Source organism: Glycine max, chromosome 12, assembly GCF_000004515.6.
Source record: "Glycine max cultivar Williams 82 chromosome 12, Glycine_max_v4.0, whole genome shotgun sequence".
Taxonomy (NCBI): Eukaryota; Viridiplantae; Streptophyta; class Magnoliopsida; order Fabales; family Fabaceae; genus Glycine; species Glycine max.
The window spans coordinates 16740007-16756166 of NC_038248.2; positions in this window are offsets into that span (position 1 = coordinate 16740007).

Genomic DNA, 16160 nt, shown 5'->3' on the forward strand with positions numbered 1-16160 from the left:
ATAATAAGTTAATAACTTGTACTTGGCCACCTTGCCTTTCATTCCTTTTATATTAGATACTACTAGATATTATTGAATTCCATCTTTACATAAAATGGTTCTTCAATCTATTTAAACATATTAATATTTTAAAAGCAGACTAAAGTTGAGATTTATAGACATTTGCATTGGACTAGTGCAGTTGTGGGAACATAAACAAGAGAGTTCCCATATGAGAATATTGTCATACCATAATTTTGTCTGGGGACTATCATTTGTTGATCTTTTGATCCTTGCTAGTCGACTTACAGTGTTGAATGCCAGTTATAGTGTGAAACAGATGATCATTCAGTGTTTTGATAAAAAATGTGAAAAGTACAAAAAAGAGGGGGCAAAAGGGTCTTTTCCTTGGTTTTCCTAGACCGTAGCTCACCCAGGCTAGCCTCTGGCTCGCCTGGGCCACCAAATAACTTCATGGTGAAGAAACCAACTTGCCTGGGCAAGCTACAACTGCCTCAAAGTAACCTTTTTCCTATAAATAGGTGTTCTAAGGGTGGTTTTAAGGGTGAGAAGGTCCAGAAGGTGAGGGAATTAAGAGAAGAGAGAAAGAAGACGAAGAAAGAAGAGAAAATGAGGCCGAAGCGCTACCGAATCGCGATCATGATCATTCCCTACATCGTTCCTTGTACAATGTTCTTTGTGCGACCGTCGGTTAGTTTTGTTTTTAAGATTTGAATTTGATCTATGTACCCTTAGGGGTCCCCCTTGTTATTATGTGCACATCCATCTTCTCCATCTATCATCGGCGATCTCATTTTTCTTTATAAAATTCAATCTTAATCGATCACTAATGTTGTAAAGTTATCTTTAAAGAGATTGAAAGTTAATAAACGAAACCAAGAGAAAACCAACTCATAACTAACTTTTTTTTTATCAAATATCACTTGAGATCGTTTCAAGGTCTAATGCCTTTCTCTGCTTTCCAAAATTTAATGATCATTTCAAGGTCCAACGCTTTAATGATTCTCTCTGCATTTCAAAATTTAAAACATCGTTTCAAGGTCCAATACCTTAAACGACTTTTGTTTGCAATTAAAATCAATGTTTCAAAAAAAACATAAAATCAATTTAACAAACAAACTTTCAGACTAAAAGAATTATGTAGGTCTAAATTCCTCATCGCACCTGAGAATATGTAGGAGCAAGGGCAACACCCTTGTCGACCCCAAAAAATAAAGATACATAAAAAGGGAAAATACGTAGTTTTGAAATCACGTTATGCACACTCGATTAAAGGTTTTCGTCCCTTGTGATGGGTGCGTGGGGTGGTAATACCTTCCCTATGCGTAAATAACTCTCGAACCCTTATTTTCAAAATTCGTAGACCCCTTTTTGGTTTTTCTAACATTTTCCTCGAATAAACATTGGTGGCGACTCCCTCGCGTTTTCCTTTTTGGAAGACGCTCCTTTTTTTTTTTGCCTCGCCCTCCCATCGAAGGATAGGTTGTGACAGATGGTGACTCCACTGGCGACTCCACAGGTTTTGTGGAGGAAGGCTCCCCAGTGGAGTCACCATCTGTCACAACTTACCCTATGATAAGAGTGTGGGCGAAAAGCCATTGTAGTCTTTTGAAACCGTAAATGACTAAAGACATTGAAGTCTTGAAATCTAAATGGTAGAGGACTTTGAGTCCTATGAAAGCAAAAAGACAGAGGACTTTGAGTCCTATGAAAGATAGAGGCGAGGACTTTAAGTCCCATGAAATTATATAGCAAAGGACGTTGAGTCCTATGAAACAAGCCAATAGACACTAGTTCCAAAGGGCTCAACCTTATGAGAAAGCAAGAAATTGACTCTTTAAGAGGGCCTCTCATCGTAAACTTAAAAGATAGGACATTAGATTTGGGAAATTGGAATATAAAGAGAAATCTATGCACTTATAGCCTAATATGAACATGATTTTTGGGATACAGATGCATGCAACCTTCATCTTGAAATGCTAGTAATGAAAAAGGTTTTGAATCATGAAAATTGTGTAATGCGCATGACATTCTTTCCTATTTTTGTGATTTTGATTTTTTTTTTGCCTTTTTTTGCTTTTTGTGGCAAACACAAATTGACTCTCTTTATGAAAGCATGATATCTCACGAGACCTCATCCTATCTTTTTTCAAATCTCTTCGGGGACTCCCTCAGAGTGTATGTTTTGTTTGATTACCAGAAGACAGATTAATTCAAGATCAAGCTTTTGCCTCAAAACAAAGTGTTTCCAAGAGATCAAGGCTCTATTAATCAATTACCGGGCAGTGTAATCAAGTACCAGAAGAGATCAAGGCTCTAGTAATCAATTACCGGGCAGTGTAATCAATTACGAGTGAAGAATTTTAGAAAAAGCTTTTTGAAAAGAAACATCTCTTCAAACCATTTTGAAAAGGCACGAAGGACCTATATATTTATGTGTCTAACTTCGAAAAGCAAGAGAGAGATATTCTAAGAGAACTTAATTGCTAAATTCTCTTTCAATAACTCTTGGGCAAACACTTGCAAATCTATTAAGAATTCATCCAGGAACAAAAATTGTATTATCATCTCTAAAAGAGAGAAATTCCTCTAGGAACTTCAATTTGTATCATCCACTCTAAAGGAGAGAAATCTTTCTATTCATCTCAGAAAGTCAGTTGTAATCAAGAGACTGGTTGTCTCTTGGATTGAGACAATTGTAATCAAGACATTGGTTGTCTCTTGGAGAATCTTTGAACACAAGAGTGAGGGATCCCAAGGTGTGTTCAAAGTCTATATATAAAGGATTTACAGAGATAGTGGAAAATATCAAGTGGATTGCTTAAGGACTAGACATAGGCACGGGAAGTGGCCGAACCAGTATAAATTGAGTTTGCATTTCTTTCTTCCCTTATCTCATTTATGTTATTGCAATCAATTTTGTCTTGCATGATTAAATTACATTATTAAATTGATTGTTGCTTCTTATTTTGTATTCTAAACCTATCATTTAAAAAGGGGGTTAAAAGTTTGTTAGTGGGAATTTTGTAAGACTTAATTCACCCCCCTCTTAAGTTATTGAGGCCACTTGTCCAACAACATTGAGTAAGAACCTTGAGAGTCTTGCTTATACTTTTGTTCCTTTCAACTCTTGGGTCTGGTTCTACTCCTTTTGTCTTATGCATTAATTCTTATTGCACTTTTGTGCCTTTCTTGTAAAATCGGGAGATCTTTTGTCTCTCTTTTTCTTCACGTGCCTTTGGCGGATTTTATTTTCATTGTTTCCCAACTTCATGGATGTGTTGTTTGCATTGCTCTTCCCGCCGATTTAGTGGTGGTTCCTACTCAAGGTTCCTATTTTTTTTTTGTTGTATTTTTGTGTTGTTTTTTGAAAACAAGTATGCTTTGGCTCGGAGGGGGTAGCAAGGGATAAATTTGTGTTTAGGATGTTGAAACATGCCCACGTGTCATTTCAAATCTTGACTAGATAATTTTGTAGTTTGGATTTTGGGACCAATCCCATGATAAACACGCTCTTGATTCTATCTTCTTTTTATTTTTTATTACCCTAATTTTTCCTAGGCCGCCCTTTCAGGTTTTCAACCTATCGGGTGAGACGAGTGAGAACTTCTAATCTACCCTTAGGTTCGCTTGAGGCTTATGCATAGTGTCTCTCATTGCCCCAATGTAGGGCTCTAAGGTATCTATTGTTGTCTTTTGTCATGACCTTGTAGCAAGGAAAAAATAAGGTCACATGAATGTCTATACTTCTTATTTTTATTTGAAACACAGTCAATCAAACATTTTTTCTTCTGTTTTAATTTGCTCGTCGTTCACGGCACCTCCATCAAACATTTTGAACAAGCAATTTCTGATTAAAAAGACTTGGAGATCAACTCAAGAGCGCAGGTCACTTGGGCAAACAAATCATCGACTTACATTCACATTCAAGTGAAAGTTAAATAAGCAAAGATGTAATTGTGAGAGAATGAGAGACAAGGACATCAAATTTATCCATATTATTAGCATTTTGACTATTGTTTACAGTAGTGGCATAAACTTGAAAATCCTAATCAGTCATTGGAGACATCTAACAACCTTCAAATTGCCCCACGCATAGTATCGCTTGACAATGTCAGAATTCACAAGCAATTGTCCTCCTCGAATTTTAGCCAGCCTCCATCAATTAGACTTTGCACCTTATGTTTCAGGGTCATACAATGCTCAATGGAATGCCCCGAAATTCCTCAATGATAAGCATATGTTGCATTCGAGTTGTATCCTCGGGAAAATGGAGGTTGAGGAATCTTTGCTGGGATTATGGCTACCATTGCATTATTGTTTAGATATGAGAGTAAGTTAGCATACGACACCGAAATTGGGGTGAATTTTACAGGCTTCTTTGCTGGAAAATTCCTTCCCTGGTTGGTGTTTTGGTTTATGTTAAAGATGGTGTTTGGTATCGGATGTGCAACATGCGGGTTCTGTGGGTGATTTAGGGGTGACCTTTATGGATGATTGGATGTTCTTGGCTGATAGGATGGTGGGTAATAAGAAGGGTTGATATTGGATGAGTGTTGACATTGTTGAGCTGGTGGGAAATTTGGCCATGTAGGGACAACGGTCACAACATGGGTTCCTCCCTCCTTCTTATTCTTTCCATTTGCCCCAGGCTTAATATTCATCAAAGCAGGATGATCAAATTTTCCTCTTCTCAGACCCACTTCAATACTTTTGCCAATGAAAACCAAATCAGCAAAGCTTAAAGGCACATAACCCACCATCTTCTCAAAGTAGAACACTGGTAATGTGTCTACTATCATTGTTATCATCTTCCTTTCCATCATTGGGACTTGAGCTACAAGATCCCTCCACCTTTGGGCGTATTCTTTGAAAGATTCATGCTCATTCTTACACATGTTTTGTAGCTGCATTCTATTCGGAGCCATATTAGAATTGTACTAATATTGCCTAATGAAGGCAACCATTAGGTCCTTCCAAGAACAGACTCGGGAAGGTTCCAGATTAGTATACCAAGTGATGGCTGCCCCAGTAAGACTTTCCTAGAAGAAATGCATCAACAATTTTTCATCTTTCGAGTATGCCCCCGTTTTTCAACTGTACATCCTCAGGTGATTCTTGGGGCAAGTAGTTCCCTTGTACTTATCGAAATCCAACACCTTGAACTTCAGAGGGATAACGATGTTGGGCACTAGACACAGTTCTGCCATGTCAGCAAAGGCATAATCCCCACCTCCTTCAATAGCCCTCATCCTTTCCTCTATATAATCAAATTTCTCCCTTTCCACCATGGCAGGACGCAGTCTTTCCAACGCAAAATGCAAGGGTTGTGGTTGTGGGCGATACTAAAGGCCCCCCAAAGTGTTTGGCAGGGGTATGCCACAAAATGTCTGCCCCTTAGTGGCATATCCGAGGTGAGGCTCAAAGTCGACTATAGTGTGGCAGGGTACTTCATGTGTCTCCCCCATGGGTTGAGAGACATGTGCATGATTTGTTTGGAGTTGTTGGCTCACAATGGGTATGGGAGCAGAGTTATCGACATTCTCATCGAGAGTGTGAAAAATTGGGTGGTGTATAGTTGGCAGGCAAGCCATATGGTGGGAAGGAATGCTTGTTCTCAACTTGCGCAAAATGGGGGCCGCTCGCAGTTCCCAATGATTTGCCTCCCTGACCCACCATATCCGAGGCTAGATGATTTACTTGATTGAAGCCAAGTGGGTGAGTCGGGGCCACTTCTGTGTTGGTACTTGCAGCAACAGCTGTAGCCATATTGACCTCCATCATTTTTTTCATAGTATTTCCTCTATTTCACTCATCACTCTAGCTTTGGCACGTGTTCGGTAAGGGCACCATAAAGCGTGTTCTTTCCTTTTTTATTACAATTCGATGGTCACATGAAGAACACCAAACAAGGAACGATGTAGGGAATGATTGCGGTCACGATTCAATAGCGCCTCGGCCCTGTTTTCTCTTCTTTCTTCTTCTTCTTTCTCTCTTCTCTCAATTTCCTCACCTTCTGGACTTTCTCCATTGATTCGTATGGAGGAAAGCTCCTCGTAGTAGTTTTTTCTTCATTTACATTTAAAGGAGGAAAGCTCCCCAGTTCATCGCAACCTACCCTATGACGAAAGTGCGGGTGAAAAGCCAAAGGAGCGTCTTCCAAAAAGGAAAATGTGCAGGAGTCGCCACCAATGTTATTCGAGGAAAACATTAGAAAAACCAAAAAAGGGTCTGCAAATTTTGAAAATAAGGGTTTACAAGTTGTTTATGCATGGGGAAGGTATTAGCACCCCACATGCCCATCACAAGGGACGAAAAACTTTAATCGAGTGTGCGTAACGTGACTTCAAAACTATGTATTTTCCCTTTTTAGGTTTCTTTATTTTTTGGGATCAACAAGGGTGTTGCCCTTGCTCCTACGTATCCTAAGGTGCGATGAGGAATTCAGGCCTACGTAGTTCTTTAAGTCTGAAAGTTTGTTTGTTAAATTGATTTTATGTTTTTTTTTGAAAGATTAATTTTAATTGCGAACAAAAGTCGTTTAAGGTGTTGGACCTTGAAATGATGTTTTAAACTTTGAAAAGTGGAGAGAGTCGTTAAGGCGTTGAACCTTGAAATGATCTTTTGATTTTTGAAAAGAGGAGAGAGTCAGTAAGGTGTTGGACCTTAAAACAATCTCAAGTGATATTTGATAAAAAAAAAAAATAGTAATGAGTTGGTTTTATCTTGGTTTTGTTTATTAACTTTCAATCTCTTTAAAGACAACTTTACAACACTAGTGATTAGTTAAGATTGAACTTTACAAAGAAAAACAAGATCACCGATGATAGATGGAGAAGATGGATGTGCACATAATAACAAGGGGGACCCCTAAGGGTACATAGATCACTTTCAAATCTTAAAAACAAAACTAACCGACGGTCGCATGAAGAACACCGAACGAGGAATGATGTAGAGACTGATCGCGATCGCGATTAGGCAGCGCCTCGGCTTCGTTTCCTCTTCTTTCTTCTTCTTTTCTCTTAATTCTCTCAATTCCCTCAAGTATTGAACCTTTTTTATCCCTTAGCCTCCATACCATGCCTATTTATAGGAAAATGGGCACTTAGGGCAAAGGCAGCTCGCCTTGGCGAGCTGAAACTTAGTGTTGAAGCAATGAGCTCACCCAACCGAGCTGGAGCTCGCCCAGGCAAGTTGGTTTCTTCACCATGAAGTTATTTGGTGGCCCAAGCGAGCCAGAGGCTAGCCTGGGCGAGGTAGGGTCCAGGAAAACCAAGGAAAAAACCCTTTTGCCCTCCCAATACCAGTGTCGGATGTTAACTTACTCCTTTATCTAGTCAATAATGTAATGGTAGCCATAATCCTAGCCAAGATTCCTCAACCTCCATTTTCCCGAGGATACAACTTGAATGCAACATGTGCTTATCATAAAGGGGTTCTGGTGCATTCCATTAAGCATTGTATGACGCTGAAACATAAGGTGCAAAGTCTAATTGATGCAGGCTGACTAAAATTCAAGGATGACAATCGCTTGTGAATTCTGACGTTGTCAAGCGACACTATGCATGGGTCATTTTGAAGGTTGTCTTTAGATGTCTCCAATGACTCATTAGGATTTTCAAGTTTATGCCATTACTGTAAACAACAGTCACAATGCTAATAATATGGATAAATTTGATGTCCTTGCCTCTTATTCTCTTTCAATTACATCTTTGCATATTTATTTAACATTCACTAGAATATGAATGTACGTCATTGGTTTGTTTGCTCAAGTGACTTGTGCTCCTATGTTGATCTCCAAGTCTATTTAATCAGAAATTGCTCGTTCTCCACGATTGGTGAGGGTGCCGTAAACGACGAGTAAAGTAAAAAGTTAAAAAAACGTTTGATTGATTGTGTTTCAAATAAAAAATAAGAAGTATAGACATTCATGTGACCTCATTTTATCATTCTTAAAGGTTGTCTTATGAGAGAAAAGTGAATTGTCAAGAACAAGAGTCATTCGACTTATCATGTCAATTGAAAATCCTGTAAATATTTCTTGCCCCTTGAAATTCATTTTCAAAAAGCTGCACAGTTTCTTTCTTTTTTCCTTGCTACAAAGTCATGACAAAAGACATGAATAGATACCTCAGAGTCCTACACTAGGGCAATGAGAGGCACCATGCATGAGCCTCAAGTGAACCTAGGGGTAGATTAGAAGTTCTCACCCAGTAGGTCGAAATCCTGAAAGAGTGACCTAGGAAAATATTTGGGTTAATAAAAAAAATTAAAAGGAAAAAACAATCAGGAGCGTGTTTATCAAAGGTTTTGTCCCAAAATCCAAACTACAAAAGGATCTAAGTCAAGATTTGAAATGACACATGTGATGCAATCCTATCCCGCAAGGGCATTGGGTAGAAGACTCCAAGTAGATTGGGCTAGAGATCCAAGGGAAGGCCCTAGGGTTCTCATGAACCTTAGGGTAGATTTCGAGCCCATGGGCTAAGCATGAGCCCGCTTATCTTTGTAAATATTAGAATAGGTTTTTTTCTTCGTTTGGGCCTTGTATTTTGGCCATTCTAGTAGTATAGGGTTTTAGCCTTGTATTTCGGGGCATTTTGAGTAGTCTTTGTAGTAAGGACTTTTTTTTTTGTATTTTCATGTTTTTTGTCATGGGGGTGAGCTTAGCTATTATAGGGGGTGTGTAGCTAAGCTCTAGCTTCTCATCTCAAGGAGGTGAGCTTAGCTATTAGAGAGGTATGTGTAGCTAAGCTCTAGCTTCTTTAGGAATCTTCTTAAGGAAGCTTCTCAAGGAGGTGAGCTTAGTTATGATTGGGGTGTGTGTAGCTAAGCTCTAGCTTCTCAAGGAAGTTTTCTCAAAGAAGCTTCTCAAGGACGTTTTCTCAAGAAAGCTACCTAGTCTATAAATAGAAGCATGTGTAACACTTGTTGTAACTTTGATGAATGAGAGTCTTGTGAGACACAACTCAAAGTTCAACTTCTCTCCCTTTTTCTTCCTTCAATTTCGTGCTCCCCCTCCCTCTTTCTCTCCCTCTTTCTTTTCCTCCATTGAAGCATCCTCTCCAAGCTTCTTATCCAAGGCTCATCTTGGTGGTGAAGCTCCTTCTTCCATGGCTTATTCCTTAATGGATGGCGCCTCCTCTCACCTCCTTTCCTTTGTCTTCTGCTGCATCTCCATGGTGGAAAATCACCATTAAAGGACCCCATTGAAGCTCAAAGATCCAGCCTCCATAGAAGCCCCACAAGCAAGCTTCCATCAACATGGCCGTGTTTAAACATCCCAAACACCAATTAGTCCCTTGCTACCCCCTCCGAGCCAAAGCATATTTTTTCTAAAAACAACACAACAAAAACAAAACAGGAACCTTGAGTAGGAACCACCGCTAAACCGGCAGGAAGAACAATGTAAACTACACATGCATGAAATTGGGCAACAACGAAAAGAAAAAGAAAATAAAATCCGCCAAAAGTGAGTGAAGAAAAAGAGAGACAAAAGATCTCCAGATTTTACAAGGAAGGCACAAAAGTGCAAAATGGATTAATGTGACAAAAGAAGTAGAGCCTGACCCAAGAGTTGACTAAAAGGAATAATGTGACAAAAGTACAAGCAAAAATGATTAATGTGACAAAAGTACAAGCAAGACTCTCAAGGTTCTTACTCAATGTAACCCTTAAACACTTTTTAAGCCTCTCTAATCCTTTCCTTCATAGCCCTCTTACCCCTGACAACGTTACAAGCCCAATAAAGCCCATGTGGATCAAGGAATTACTAATTTTTCTTTTAAGTTGGGATTGTGGAAAGAAACCCGCACACACTTGTGATTGTTGAAAATATATATAAAAAAGAGAATCCTCGAGGTTTCAAAGTTGCACATTGGAAACTCATTCGACCAGGAGCTCGTGAAAAATGCTCAAAGACAATTGTGATTGTAGGGTACATTTGATGTTAGTCGCTAATGCGGACTCCTTAGGATTCCTTTTGAATCCAATGGTGGCCTTTGTTGTATAAATTCTTTCGGGATCAACCCATGTCATCAAGTTTCACCGGGATCGACATACCCTTGACATCACTCTATAATCTTAAATCGGGAAAGTTTCACTGGGTCATACACCAAAGTGTAACCATCCATTGCCATCCTTCCATGGTGCATGCGGTCAGTCCCAAAGCCATATATTTCTTCTTGTGTAGAATAATCAAAGTTTTTAAATAAAAAGAAAGGGACATATCCTATGATCAATATTTTAGTTGATTGATTAAATGTCAAATGGTTCCACTGCTGTCATCCAAAATTGTCAAGTGAATCAAACAAAACATACACTCTGAGGGAGTCCCCGAAGAGATTTGCAAAAAGATAGGATGAAGTCTTATGAGATATCACATCTTTCAAAAAGAGACAGTCAATCTATGTTTGCCACAAAAAGGAAAAAAATCAAATCAAAATCAAAATCACTAAAATAGGAAAAAATGTCATAAGCATTATGCAATTTTCATGATTCAAAATCTTTTGCATTACTAGCATTTCAAGATGAAGGTTGCATGCATCTACATCCCAAAAATCATGTTCATATCAGGCTATAAGTGCTTTGATTTCTCTTTATATACCAATTTCCTAAATCTAATGTCCTATCTTTTAAGTTTTGGATGAGAGGCCCTCTCAAAGAGTCAATCTCTTGCTTTCTCATAAGGTTGAGCCCTTTGGTAGTATTGTCTTATTACATAGGACTCAACGTCCTTTGCTTTATGATTTCATGGAACTCAAAGTCCTCCCTTTTATCTTTCATAGGACTCAAAGTCCTCGCCTTTATCTTTCACAGGACTTAAAGTCCTCACTTTTGTCTTTCATAGGATTCAAAGTCCTTTGTCTTTGTGCTTTCATAGGACTCAAAGTCCTCTATCATTTACATTTCAAAGACTTCAATGTCTTCAGTCATTTACACTTTCAAAAGACTACAATGTCTTCATTTACATTTCAAATCAAAAGACTACAAAGTCTTCATTTACATTTCAAAGATTTCAATGTCTTCAGTTGTTTATGCTTTCAAAAGATTACAATGTCTTCATTTACATTTCAAAGACTTCAATATCTTCATCCATTTACGCTTTCAAAAGACTACAATATCTTCATTTACATTTCAAAAACTTCAATGTCTTCAGTCATTTATGCTTTCAAAAGACTACAATATCTTCATTTACATTTCAAAGACTTCAATGTCTTCAGTCATTTATGCTTTCAAAAGACAACAATATCTTCATTTACATTTCAAAGACTTCAATGTCTTCAGTCATTTACACTTTCAAAAGACTACAATGTCTTCATTTACATTTCAAAGACTTCTATGTCTTTAGTCATGTGCGCTTTCAAAGACTACAATGTCTTCATTTACATTTAGAAGACTTCAATATCCTCTATCTTTTACACTTTATTAGACTTCAACGTCTTCTGTCTTTCATAGGACTGAATGTCCTTGTCTTTGTGCTTCTTAGGACTCAACGCCCTCTGTTTCTATGCTTTGAAAAAAAAACTTCAAATGTCTTCTCCTCTATAGGACTTTCATGTCCTCCTTTTTTACTTTTTATAATACTTCAATGTCCTCTTGTTTTTTTCGGTTTCACATCCTTGGTTTTCGCCAGTTGCCCAGTCGAATAGCAAGGTCGCTCGAATGAAATTAGTGTCCTTATCTTTACTTTCCTTTTATTTCCAATAAAAGATAAGTAAAGAGGGGCAATTTTCATACTCTAATTTTGTCTAGGGACTATCGTTTGTTGATCTTTTGATCCTTGCTAGTTGACTTACAGTGTTGAACGGCGGTTACAATGCGAAACAGATGATCATTATGTGTTTTGATCAAGAATGCAAAAAATACCTAAAAAAAAGGGAAAAAGGTCTTTTCCTTGGTTTTCCTTGCTAGTTGACTTACAGTGTTGAACGGCGGTTACAATGCGAAACAGATGATCATTATGTGTTTTGATCAAGAATGCAAAAGGTTGCTTCAACAAACATTCAAAGGTTAAGCATTGCTTCAAGATTAATTCAAGGTCAACCAAACAAGATCAAGAAAAAGATAAGGCCTCAAACAATCTCATTGGTTGATAAGCTTTTGCCTCAAAACACATCATTTCCAACATATCAGGGCACTGATAATCGATTACCAGAAGAAAAGTTTGCAAATCAACTTTTCAAAAGGGTTTTGAAATTTGAATTTTGAAAGCTGTAATCAATTACCATTGGTGTATAATCGATTACCAGTAACGGAACTCCTAAAATTCAATTTGAAAAGTCATGACCCTTCAAAATATTATTGTGTACTCGATTACCAATGAAAAATTAAAAAAAAAAAGCTTTTTGAAAAGACACATCTCTTCAAACCATTTTGAAAAGGCATGATGGACCTATATATATGTGTGTCTGACTTCAAAAATTAAGAGAGAGATATTCTAAGAGAACTTAATTATCAAATGCTCTCTCAATAAGTCTTGGGCAAACACTTGCAAATCTATTGAGAATTCATCCAGGAACTTTAAATTGTATTATCATCTCTAAAAGAGAGAAATTCCTCTAGGAACTTCAATTTGTATCATCCACTCTAAAGGAGAGAAATCTTTCTATTCATCTCAGAAAGTCAGTTGTAATCAAGAGACTAGTTGTCTCTTGGATTGTGACAATTGTAATCAAGAGATAGGTTGTCTCTTGGAGAATCTTTGAACACAAGGGTCAGGGATCTCAAGGTGTGTCCAAAGTCTGTAAAGAATTTATAGAGATAGTGGAAAATCTCAAGTGAGTTGCTTGAGGACTAGACGTAGGCACGAGAAGTGGCCGAACCAGTATAAATCAAGTTTATATTTCTCTCTTCCCTTATCTCATTTATGTTATTGCAATCAATTTTGTCTTGCATGTTTAAAGAACATTATTAAATTGATTGTTGCTTCTTCTTTTGCATTCTAAGCCTGTCATTTAGAAGGGGGTTAAAAGTTTGTTTGTGGGAAATTTTGAAACTTAATTCACACCCTCCCCCCTCTTAAGTTATAAAGGTCACTTGTCCAACAAGTGGTATCAGAGCAGGACTCTTGTTTAAAGTTTAAACACTTCAAGAATAATTGTGGCCTCATCTAACTTTCCATATCCTGAGGGAAATTCTATTAATAGGCCTCTTGTTTTTAATGGTGAAGGTTATCACTATTAGAAAACCCGAATGCAAATATTTATAGAAGCCATAGATTTAAATATATGGGAAACCATTGAAATTGGTCCCTTCATTCCTGCAATGGTAGTGGGAAATGCAACTATAGAAAAACCTAGAGAAGAATGGATAAGTATTTTGGAGTCTCAAATTGTAAAAATGCAAAAGAAATATGGGATACATTACAAGTAACCCATGAAGGCACAACTGATGTTAAGAGATCTAGAATAAACACTCTCACACATGAATATGAACTGTTTAGAATGAATCAATATGAGACCATACAAGATATGCAAAAGAGATTTACTAATATAGTTAATCATCTTGCATCACTGGGAAAAATATTTCCTATTGAAGATCTCATTAACAAAGTGTTTAGATGTTTAAGCAGGCAATGGCAACCAAAAGTAACAACAATTGCATAATCAAGAGATCTTACTAACATGTCTCTTGTAACTCTTTTTGGAAAGCTTCAGGAACATGAAATGGAACTTATGAGACTCCATCAACATGAAGAGAATGACAAAAAGAATAAAGGAATTGCACTCAAAGCCTCATCATCTTCTATTCATGAAGAAAGTGACAAAGAGGACTTAAATGTAATAGAAGAAGATGATGGTTTCAGATTTTTTGTGAAGAGATTCAATAAATTTATGAGAAACAAAGGAAACCAAAGGAGATCAAATATCAATCCAAAGAATCAAGGTCGAATAGCAAGGTCGCTCAAACGAAATTAGTGTCATTATCTTTACTTCCCTTTTATTTCCAATAAAAGATAAGTAAAGAGGGACAACTGTCATTTCCTAATTTCGTCTGGGGACTATTGTTCGTTGATCTTTTGATCCTTGCTAGTCGACTTACAATGTTGAACGCCAACTACAATTTGAAATAGATGATCATTTAGTGATTTGATCAAGAATGCGAAAAGTACCAAAAAAAGGGGGCAAAATGGTATTTTCCTTGGTTTTCTTGGACCCTAGCTTACCCAAACTAGCCTCTGGCTCGCCTGGGCCACCAAATAACTTCATGGTGAAGAAACCAACTCGCCTGGGCGAGCTACAACTGCCTCAAAGTAACCCTTTTCCTATAAATAGGTGTTCTAGGGGTGGTTTTAAGGGTGAGAAGGTCCAGAAGGTGAGGGAATTGAGAGAAAACAGAAAGAAGAAGAAGAAAGAAGAGAAAACGAGGCTGAAGCGCTACCGAATCACGATCATGATCATTCCCTACATTGTTCCTTGTACAGTGTTCTTCATGCAACCATCGGTTAGTTTTGTTTTTAAGATTTGAATTTGATCTATATACCCTTAGGGGTCCCCCTTGTTATTATGTGCACATCTATCTTCTGCATCTATCATCGGCGATCTCGTTTTTCTTTATAAAATTCAATCTTAACCAATCACTAGTGTTGTAAAGTTGTCTTTAAAGAGATTGAAAGTTAATAAACGAAACCACGAGAAAACCAACTCATAACTAACTTCTTTTTTTTTATCAAATATCACTTATGATCGTTTCAAGGTCCAATGCCTTAACGTTTCTCTCCGCTTTTCAAAATTTAAATGGTCGTTTGAAGGTCCAATGCCTTAACGATTCTCTCTGCATTTCAAAATATAAGAAGAAATTATATGTGTAAAAAATATATTTTTTGGACTAAAATAGTGAATCCAAATACTAAATGAACAAAATTAACAGGAATAAAATTAAATAAAAATATTTAAGAAAAAGTAAAAAAAAAAAAAAAACACTCATATTATAAAGAGTAAAAATATATTTAAACCAAAGTATTATCTTATTCATATAAAATATTATATCACTTTTTACAGTACTATTTTCTTAGTCTTCTTCGTAATATTAATTATTAAAATGTACAAATGCAAATTTTGTTGAGAAAAGTATAACATAAGTTTCAAAAATTATACCATGCTTCTGGTCTGCATTTCTTGTTAAGTGCAAACCGAAATGTTTTAGTTCCGAAACCAAACATGTCCTTTATGGTTAGTAATTCTATATGAGTAAGTATTACTCAATTATTGAATATGTAACGTTTGTCAAATAATTAAAATTTAATAATTTGAATAATTAAATCTTAACAATTAAATTCTAAATAAATGCTATAACGGAATTGTAAACTATAAAAACGTATGTTATATTAAAATTATTAAATATCAGTTATGGTTCTATTAATTAAAATTATGAAATTATTAATTACTAATATTAAATAAATAACACAAATATTGTATATTGATTACTTATTAGTTAAATAAAATAAATTATATTATTTTTTATAAATTAAACTTAACTTACCATAATTAATTAGTAGAAAATTTCTCACATTAATTAACTTATGCATTATTAATCACTAGTATTAAATAAATAACACAAATATTGTATATTGATTACTAATTAAATAAATAAAAAATAATTATATTACATTTTTATAAATTAAACTTAACCGATGCATAATTAATTTCTAGACAATTTCTCACATTTTTTTTAAATTAACTTAACCATAAATTATTTTGCTTATTTTTGTTTAAGTTTATTTTAAATTAAACATATTTTATTTATAATTTATTTAAATCTAATGGTTACACATAATATGCACGAATTACACCTAACTTCAAGGTCATGATTTTTTAATATAATTTTCAGAAATAAAATTTATATATATTATCTTAATAAACTTCAACGCTGTCTATAATTATAGCATAGCAGTATAAAAGTTAAAAAGTTCTTGCTATGTCCTACATTAAATTTCTGATTACTGATATTTTAATGATTTATTTTAATTTGATTTATCCCAATTGAATTGGTTATATTCTAAGAATCATTTTTTAAGGGGTTAAATAAATGTGTTAAATGTAATTATTTGAAATAATTATATTTTTTGGAATATTTTTTCCAATTAATTCTGATTAAATTTGTCAATAATTTATTATGGAAATGATTTTTTACATAATTGGTCACTGTTAGACCCTCTA